Genomic DNA, 11109 nt, shown 5'->3' on the forward strand with positions numbered 1-11109 from the left:
TAGTGGTTAGACAAAAGAGATGAAATTATTAAATGTTTTTTTCTGATTTTACCACATTATTATTAAATTTTTATTTTTATTTTTATTTTTTTTTTTTTATGAATTGCTAACTTGTTACTACTCTTAGATAACATATCAAACTCAAACCATACATATATAATTAAGTAAGACTTTTTTTTGTCGTCGTGAATTTGAATTTTATTTAAGGGTCTTCTACTAATTAATAGGTTGGTGTATATATAAAACGAAATTCGAATTTCCAAAATTTACTTAAGCAGATAAATGAGTTGACTACTTGAACAATTCAAATTGATTATATAATTAAGCAAATCAAAAAAACGTTAGTTGATAAAATGCTTCTGAATGAATATGTGCACAATTAAATAAATATTGAGTGTGTACTTGGAACTAGATTTCTTAATGTTCAAATCCAAACAAAAGAATTGTCATTCTGAATCCTTACGAATAATCCTTAATCTGCAAAGAGACGTAGCTTCTTCCTTTCAAACTTCCTATTTCCGATTTTAGGAGAACAATAAAGCTAACGTATTAAAAGTAAAACGTATGTATAGGTTCATGTTCGTGAGTTTCAAAGTCAGTTAGTTGGGTAGACTCTCTACCTCAGAAGAAATGACATGATTATATTATGGACATTATTAGGGTTACAATCATCTCAACATCAATCATTTATTAATATCATTAATTACGATACAATGCGTCAACTTTATCTCTTGCTCGTGCAGAGATTGTCTCCTTCATCTTTAGATTTTGGATTACTGAAGATTTCATTTGATTATTCATATCATTCGCTCTATATATATTTCACTTTCTTTAGATATACGCATTAATAAAAATTTGAAAGAGAAATATCGAAAAATTAACAAAATTTATTATTTTTAGTCGGAGTTAATTATTAACGTATAAAAATATGGGTTAAAAATATATTATTAAATTAATAAGTTAAAAAAATTATATTAATAACTAAAAATATTTACTAAAATTAATAAATTCTGTTATGTCTTAAATTTTTTTCAATTTGAAATTCAAGATGTTATAGTAACTTTTTTATATATATTAAATAATTGCAACTAAACTTTCTTACTTTCTTGAGTCAACATTGTTTTCAATTGAATCGTTTACTTTTGATTATTATGGGACCTGACTTTGTCAATATATTATTTTGGTAAAGATGCAGAATTTTTCCATAGTTCCACTTACAAGATGTGCCCCAGCCCTCAAGTGTGTTGCCTCATCCCTCACAGCTGCGTCCGTAATAAGGGAAAAAATTTTTATATAAATAAATTAAATATTTTATTTATCAATATATGTAATTTATGAGGTATTTATTAATTTAAGTAATATTATTTATTTTTTTTACACTGTAAATGAGATAATTATGAATATATCTTGTTTATTGTGTAAACAAGATATGTAACGTTTTTATTTGGCTTTATCTCATTTGCAAACGAAATAGGTAGAATTTTAAAAAATACACATATCTCGTTTACAGTGTATACCATTATAAAAAAAATTATGATCTAAATGTTATTAATTTAAATTTTTAGCAATTACTAATATCTTGGTATGGTTATTAATACTAATATCTTGAAATCGTTACACTACTTATTTAATATAATTTAATTTTAAACTCAAAAAGGGTATATAATCCAAAACTATCGTGTAGTTTTTCTTTTTTTATTTTATCGAAAATAGGGAGACTCGAACCCGCAACCTCTTAGATAAGTATGGGGAGACTATGCTATTTGAGCTATAATTCATTGGCAAAACTATCATGTTCTTATTCCTTGAATTAATATCTCAATTAATTTTTAAGAGAGTACAAAAACAATTTGTTATATATCTTTCAAATTTTTTTGTTATATGACTGATGTGAATTTTACAAACCACAAACTATCAGCAAGTGTACCAAATCGTTTCAAATAATACCACGAGAGTGGGTTATCGTTCCCACAAGGATTAACAGATTAAGCAAGCAATAATCAATTGATTATTCTAGTCAGACAATCAAAATCAAGGGTTTCAAGAGCAATTACATAAAAACAATGAATTAAACAAAAGCAAGTAGTAAATAATTGAGAAAGTAATATGATTCAAAAGAGTTAAGGTTTAGACTTATGGAAAAATGCTTTTTACTCTCTACTTTGATTATGCAAAGATGTACTTATGGAAAATCATAAATAATCAAACTCCAATTCCTTGGTATTCAATTTCTCTCATCCTAATTAATTATTAGTTCCTTGATTAATCAACTGTGACAAGAGGTTAAGAGCGTTCACTGATTTAAAAACCACACAATTCTCAAGAACCAAACTTGATTGATTCGATGTCACTTATCAAATCTAAGTTCAAAACCTAAGAATCATGAGAAGAAGTTTTTAAACTTAATTTAATTAATTAAATTTTTCAAGATATTAAGAGAATTCAAGTCAGAAGAATTGTATTCCAACACATTCAAATCCTTTAGATGAAGAACGAAAACTCTTTCTTAAGAAAATATCAGTGCATTAGTCAAAGTAGAAAAGCTATAACATTAGTTCGTGGGAATCAAGGTACAGAGCTCCTAACGTTAACCGAGGAGATTAATTACTCATGCTAAACTTCAAAATCAAAAACTCATAACGAAAAAGGCCAAAAAGGACTTGAACGTAGGTTCTTAGAAACCTTATATACTCCGTTAAAAGAACTCTAATCATTAAATTCAAACTTAATTAGAACCAAAACAAAATCAAATCAAATCTTCTGCATTTAATTTTCAACTTTCAACTGTGATTCAGGTTCAAGGCTTTTAGTGATTCAACTTCTCGTCATCCAATGTGGGCTTGGCTTTGAATGGAGGCTTGCACTTGCTTGGGTCAATGGCGTGTTGGACGCCCCATATATGACGTGTTGCACGCCAACCATTTTCTTCACAATTGGTGGCTCGAAGGCATTCCAAAATGGCATGCCCTTGTTGTAACACCTTAATTAGCCTAAGCTTTACCTTGCATCGTAAAGCAAAAGTTAATCAGAGATTACGACAATTCTAAGCTCATACATATAATATATAGAAATGATTAATATAAACTAGAAGTCCGACGAAGGATATAGCTCAAAATAGGATTTGAAAAGCGCAAACGTACTATCGAAGCTACTAACTTAAAGCACAAGATATAGACAAGATATATCAAAATATAATAGTGCAATAATATCACAAGAATCTAGCCACAGCTCGCGGAGTTTAAGCCGGCTAGCCATATATACAGACATACAAAAAAAAACTGACAGTAAAAATAGCTTATACAAATTTTGTCATCTCAATACATGCCTTTAGGCAAAACAAGATACAAAACTGAGAGATGTATAGCAAAATAAATCAAAAGACTCAAAAGGTATCCAGATCCTCCGCTTCTGTCACCATCCTAGCAACTCACCGAGGTGAGTTACGACCTGCATCTAAAAAGCAAAACAGAAATATGGTATGAGAATCAGAGGTTCTCAGTATGGTAACAGTGCCCAGTGATGTAGGATATAAGATCTCGGGACGCCAAAGGCAATCCTAGCCTTTATATCCATCACAAAAATTTAATCTTAAGGCATACTAAAACAAATAAGAATAATTATATAAACCTTAATATAAATAAACCGGGTAATCTATCTTAGGGGATTTCTACTCTAACCAAACACCGCTGTCCCACAGCCTTCACCAACCTATCCTCCATGGGATCCCATCGCCACCGCGTTCCGAACCTCCTCAATCCCAGTAGAAAATCACAATTATATACAATGCAAGTAAAACACAAGTATTGGCAAGTAAGGCAATTAATTCAAATAGCAATTAGGCATGTTATACAAATAGGCAAGCCATTACAAGTAGTCAAAGCATACAAACAGATAGAAAATGTATATGATGAATGCTTGTCCTACTGGCTATGATATCACATTGTCGGTTCAACTGCCAACCCGACACATCTCCATGGAGATGTCGCCCTTCGGAATCATCAATGGGAACACCCGAGATATAGTGCTCGGATCACTGTCCAGGGTTTTGCGCCTGCACGATCTATTGATCCGAAGGGATGCGAGCGGTATACTCTTGCCTCAGACCTCACATCTCAACGTAAGCGGGATTAACCACCGTCCTTACGCCGCTGCCGCTACCTCGACAGGCGGGATTAACCACCGTCCCTGCCGGGCGCATAGCGTCTCAAAATCTCAGTACAAATCAATACTTCAGTGGTTTTTTAGAAAACATTTTCAGTATACATGGGTCCATCATCTCATTCAGAGTCCTCGACTCACCTCAACCACTGTAAATTCACATTTCAATTCCGAACTCAATAGTTTCTCATTTCTCATCTCATATATCAATCATCCTTCACATACCATTAAACCACCCTCAGTACACCCGAGACCTAATCCTCCGTTTTCTAATTTTTCATAAAAATCATCAACTAAAACCGTTACATTATATCTCATGCTCTCATACCCAAAATCAAGCCCAAAAGTCTTTAAATGGTGTCATAGAAGCTTACAATCTTGTTGGGAAGGTGAAATAGTTGAAAACAAAGTTAAATTTGAGAAATAGGGCGTGTGCGTCCGCACAGGGGTGTGCATGCGCACGCCCAGGAAGATTTTTAAAAGTGTGCGTACGCACAGCGTACGCACAGGGGTGTGCGTACGCACAGGTACGAAAATTCACAAGTCTGTTCACTCGCACAAGCTGTGCTAGCACCCCCAACAGACTCCCCTTCCCAACTTGTGTGTGCGCACAGGGCCGTGCGCGCGCACAGGTGACGATTGGATTTTTGATGGTTTAGAATTCACAAATGAATTCTCGTTGCAAGTATAGTTTCTAAACCAATCACTAATCCTTTCATACAAAAAGTTGTTTGTCACTAAAACAAACCCCTAAATTTATAAACCGAAGTATTGGACCTCGGGTCGTTCTCCCTAGGAATTGTAATGAAGTGTCTTGTTATTGGTTGTGAATTATATTTGGGGTTTTTAAGCTTTTGGACAAGAAATATAAATGGCAAAGAAAATAAACTAACAACTAACAAAGCTCTTGGCAAGATATGAGAACTAGAAGTCCTATCCTAGTTATCCTTCTCAATTGTGATGAGAATTGTTCATTGCTACCACTTAGTTAACCCTTACTAAAGAAAGGAAAGTCAAGTGGATGAATTGACTTGAGCCACAAGTCCTAGCCAACTCCCAAGGAAAGAGTAGCTTTAGTGCACTCCAAACCAATTAGCAATCTCTCCAATTATCAATCAACAAAGGAATTAGATAACTCAAGTGTCACTATTTACTCTACCTAGGCCAAGAGGAACAAAATCTAACTAATAGCTATAAGAGACATTTCATCAAAAACATAGAGTGCAATACAAGTAAACACATAAATTTGCAAGAATTAAAGAGAGATCTAACTACAAAGGCAAGAGGTCCACAATAGAAAACTAAATCAATCATGAAACAACAAAGAACTTACCAATTGCATTGAAGGAGAAATGTAGATCTACAAAAGAGAATTCACAAACTACAAACAAAGGAATTACATTAGAAGAAGAATCCTACAAGTGCAATAGAGGAGAGGAACGAAAATTAGAAGAGAGAATAAGAAGAAATAGATCTAGATCTAAGAACTAATCTAATCCTAATCCTAGAGAGAAGAGAGAGCTTCCCTCTCTAGAAACTAACTACAAAGCTAAACTAAACTAATTGGTAACTAACACATGTTTCCCTCTTCACTCCTTGTGTTAAATAGCATCAGAAATGAGTTGGATTGGGCCCACAAGGCTCTAGAATTCGTTGGCCACGTTTTGCTTTAAGTGAACTAGGTGGCAGCAACGGCGCGTGCACGTACTTTGCGCGTGCGCGCCACCATACGTGTAGCAAATATGGCAAATCTTATATCGTTTCGAAGCCCCGGATGTTAGCTTTCCAACCCAACTGGAACCGCATCAATTGGACCTCTGTAGCTCAAGTTATGGTCGTTTAAGTGCAAAGAGGTCGGCTTGACAGCTTTCCGGTTCTTTCATTTCTTCATGAGTTCTCCACCTTTTCATGCTTCTTTCTTCATTCCCTTGATCCAATCTTTGCCTTCTAAATCTGTAATCACTTAGCAAACATATCAAGGCATCTAATGAAATCAAGGAGAATTAAATTTAGCTATTTTAAGACCTAAAAAGCATGTTTTCACTCTTAAGCACAATTAAAGGAGAATATACAAAACCATGCTATTTCATTGAATAAATGTGGGTAAAAGGTGATAAAATCCCCTAAATTCAATACAAGATAAACCGTCAAATTGGGGTTTGTCAACCTCCCCACACTTAAACCAAGCATGTCCTCATGCTTAAGCCAAGAGAAAGCAAAGGGCATCAACATTTATTCAATGTAACCTATCTATATGCATTCTATCTACATGAATGCAACTAGATGCAAAATGGTTGTACCTACTTGGTTAAAAATAAATCAATCCTCCAAGTCATACGTGCACAAGTAGGGTCAAGATCATATAACGATTCATGAATCCTACCAATTCAAATATAAAAATTGAAGTTCAAGTAGACTTGCGAGAAGAACGCTCATGAAAGCCGGGAATCAAGGAATTGAGCATCGAACCCTCACCGGAAGTGTTTGCACTCTAGTCACTCGGTGTTTGGGGTTGATTCTCTCAATTCTCCCCTAATCATGCTTCCCAAGATTTTTTTTTCATCTAACAATCAACAATTATTCAATGCATGCATACATGTATCATGAGGTCTTTTCTTTAGGTTGTAATGGGGCTAGGGTCAAGGTAAGATCATATATGGCTAGTGGACTTAGGATTTGAATCTTTGATTAACTTAAACTTTCCCACCTAACCTATATAATAACCTATACAATTAAGTACTAATCTAACTACCCATTCCTCACTTTTTCACATACTCATGCATTTTCTTTTTATTTCACAACACTTATGCATTGATTCTTATTGAGCTTCACTTTGGGGCATTTTGTCCCCTTTATTGCTTTTCTTTTTTTTTTCTTTCTTTTTCTATATACATTTTTTTTCTTTTCTTTTCTTTTTTTCTTTTTCACTTTTATTTCTTTTTCTTTCAAACTATATACAAGAACATTAATGCATAAGGTCTATACATTTAATCAATACATGAGTATGTACCAATTCCCCAATATAAAAATACAAAACACAAACACCCTTTTATCCCAACCAATGTCCCAAAGTTTTCCCACTCTTGGATGACACTCACACTCACTAGCCTAAGCCAATCAAAGATCCAAATAAAGGACATTCATTGTTTTCCGCTTTAAGGCTTGTAATGTGCTAAAATAAGAACAAGTGGGTTAAGCGTAGGCTCAAAATCGGCTAACAAAGGAGAGTAAAAGGTAAGGCTATTTGGATAAGTGAGCTAATGAAATGATGGCCTCAATCATATAAATGCATGAATACACCAAGTAATGGACATAAAGAATCAAACAAATCAAAGATCACAATCATAGAAGGAGAATAATGCACACAAGAAGGAAAAATAAGTGGTTATAAGATGTAACCACACCATTAGGCTCAAATCTCACAAGCTTATGTTCTTAGCTCAAAACCATCTTCCAAAATAAATTCTTTCAAGCAAATTCAACAAAAATTTTCAAATTGGTAGGTTACCCTAAAAACAATTTTCTTGGAAAAGAAATCATCACCATAACCAAGTAGTCCTAATATGAAAGAAGTGGTAAGAATATGTACAAATTCTAACTAACATGCAACCTATCATGCAATGCAATAGCTACTCTAACAAAGAAAAATAAAAAAAAAATTTGGTGTTGAAAAGGAAATTGTTACCCATGGAGATCGGTCGAATGACCTCCCCACACTTGAAGATTGCACCGTCCTCGGTGCATGCAAAGAAGAGCAAGGTGGATGGGTTGCTACAATTGATGAGCTTCTTCGAAAGGTTGTGCGGATGACTTGTTCGTTGCCCCATTTAAAAGCTTTTCCGTTTCCTCCTTTCTTGGTGGCCAGCCTAAAAGGAGAGAAAAAGAAAGAAAATTAAGCCTACAACAAAGATATCAAAGTAAATAGAACATAGGCGGGGGCTAATGCCAAATAAGAGTATGATTCTCTACTACATGGTAGCTACAACATGTGAGTGAGAAATCAATATAAGCAAAAGGCATATCAACTGATACTTGATGCAAGAGTAAAGTTAAAGCATGGAGAGTATATTGAGCATCAAGATCAAATAAGAATTGACACAAACAAGATTAGTGATACGCATGAAAGCATTTGATTCTATCCTAACTCAATGATGAAGCGGTACAAGAAAAAAAACAAAGGGTAATGAATTAGGAAGGATTAAAGCACTAATCTTGTGTGTTGACAAATATTACAATTAATGTAACAAGTCATGAAGCACCAAAACAAATGCAAGAAATTCTCAACAATTGGGTGAGAGAATTCAACACCATTATTAAAATGAAAAATTTAGAAAATAAAATGAGAACAAATAGAATTAAAATGCGAAGAATAAAAGTATGCAAATGTAATAGACAAAAGGAAATGGAAGAAGAGACAAAAATTTTTTTTTTATATATTTTTAATTTTTTTTCTAGTATTTTATTTATTTATTTATTTATTTATTATTATATATTTTTTTTTATTATTATTAATTTTTTTTTTTTACATTAAAAGAGAAAAGAAAAAAAAATCTTTCAAGAGAGGAAGAAGAAAAAAAATGAGAAAGAAAGAAGAAGAGAAGAGGAAAGAAGGAGAAAGGAGGAAGGAGAAAAACAGGGTGCAAATCCGCGCGCGCGCGCACAGCGCGCTCACGCGTGGATGCAGCAGGGACGATCCGCGCGCGCGCGCACAGCGCGCTTACGCGTGGATGCAGTTGTGCTCCAAGCACAATGCTGGCACAACGCGCGCACAACTCTCTGGTTTTTGTACCAGAAGTTGCGGAAGTGCAATGTGCGCGCGCGCGCACAGCGTGCTTACGCGCCGATGACCGTTTTTTTTTTTTTTTTTTTCAGAAGAAAAACTTGCTGGGTGCTCCCCTTAGTGTTCACAACTCTTATTCACGCAACCATCATACAATTCACAAAAATGTAATTTTTGATATTATTCATCTACTACTAAACACAACATGCATGTGACTAAGCTAACAATTAAGTTGTACAAACAAATTCGTATGAAACATCTACCTACAATGGTAACTCAAATCACTTATTAAGTAAATTTAAAAGAGTGGAAAGAGTTTACCATGGTGGGGTGTCTCCCACCTAGCACTTTTAGTTTAAGTCCTTAAGTTGGACATTTTGAGATGCTTATTGTCATGGTGGCTTATGTTTGTACTCATCCTTGAATCTCCAAGGATCTTTGCTACTCAATTGGTTGACAGAATTTCCAACCCTTTTTATCAAGCTTGGGCAAAGTTCTACCCAAGATATGAGTCCCCATAGTTGGTCTTCACATAGCGAACCGGGATCCCATATCTTGTCTTCACACCCATCCGTTAGTTGAGGTTCATGGTTTTGTCGGATGAGCGGTTGACACAAAGGTGATTGACACAGAGAATTCTCTTTACTCCACTAATGCTTCCTCCTAGATCCATATAAAGCAATTCTTGTCCCAACATCATCCCTATACCTTGAGGCCTTGGCCTTGACAAGCTTAACATCTATTCTCCAACCACTACACAACTCGTTTTTACGTTTAATTCCACAAAGAGTTCTAAGTTGGCCATCCGTTTCAATCAAACCATATTCAAGCGAGAAAGTAAAGCTTATGGATAAGAATTTTACCCACTTGAATGTTGTGTTAGATGGTGACTCGGGAAGGGAGGCTTCCCCACACTTAGACAGTGCATCCTTGTGCTCTTCTTTGTGTATTTCCACCTCTTTGCGAGCTTCCTTGATTCCAACCTTTCCCCTTTTATCACATAGCTTGGTGTTGTCTTCAAGAACTTTGATTTCTTGTCTAATGGGAGGTGGTTCAATTTTGGATATAAATTCATTGATGAATAGATCCATTTCTTGGTCAACCTCTTCATATTCTTCAATTTCGATATACACCATGCCAACGTTTTCCTCTTGGTAGCTCTCTTTCTCATTGCTCACCAAGGGTATGGGAGGTTGTGCACACTCTTTTATACTTTCAACTCTATGTCCAATGGGAGAGGATTCCATTGTAGAGAGAAATTCATCCATGATTGAATCCATCTCTTGATAAGCCCCTTCCAAGTCTCCAACGATGATATGTCTTGGAGATTGTGCACCTTCTTCAACTTCAACATCAAGCTCCTTGGAAGAGTGCTCCATGAGACTACATTCCCTTGGACTTTCAACATCTCCTAAATCTTCAACCACCTCTTCCTTTTCTTCAATGATCATAGGCTCCTCCAATTGTTCCAACACAAAATTTGACTCCTCCTTCTCCACCGAATTTTCCAATTTCTCCTTCATGCTTTGCTCTTCTTTTGACTTTTCACATGTGGTCACGGAAGTACCTTGAGTATTCAAGCATTGGTGGGCTAAAGTGTGCACCACCTTGGTCAAATTGGTCACAAACTCAAGTGTATCCCGCTTCATGGCTTCTTGTCCTTGGAGTAACAAAGTGAGAGGATCGTCTATTGGGGCTTGGGGTGAATAGGAAGGTTCATTATTTTGGAGAGAGGGTTCATAGTAGGAAGGTGGTTCTTCTTGGTAAGGGTATGGAGATGGTGAGGGTTGAGGTGGTTCATGGTAGTAATCTTGATAAGGTTGTGGTGGTTCTAAAGGTTCTTGCTCATAATGATCACAAGGATGTGGTATGGGTGATTGGTTATATGATGGATAAGGGTCACATAAAGGTACTTGGTAGAAAGGGGCTTGTGAGTATGGTTGAGGTTCATGTTGAGGATAAGAATCATAAGCATATGGTGGTGGTGCTTGATCATCACAAAAGGAGTCACCATAGCCATTGAATTGACATGTATTAGGATGGTATTATACTTATAAGTATCCGGAGGTTGATGCCAATAGGAGTGATCAATTCCTTGAGGCTCCTCCCATCTTGGAGTGTTCCATCCTTGGTACATGTTGCCATTAAAGTCCACATTTCCTACAACACAC

The sequence above is a fragment of the Arachis ipaensis genome, chromosome B6 (assembly GCF_059453495.1).
Source record: "Arachis ipaensis isolate K30076 ecotype BB chromosome B6, ASM5945349v1, whole genome shotgun sequence".
NCBI lineage: Eukaryota > Viridiplantae > Streptophyta > Magnoliopsida > Fabales > Fabaceae > Arachis > Arachis ipaensis.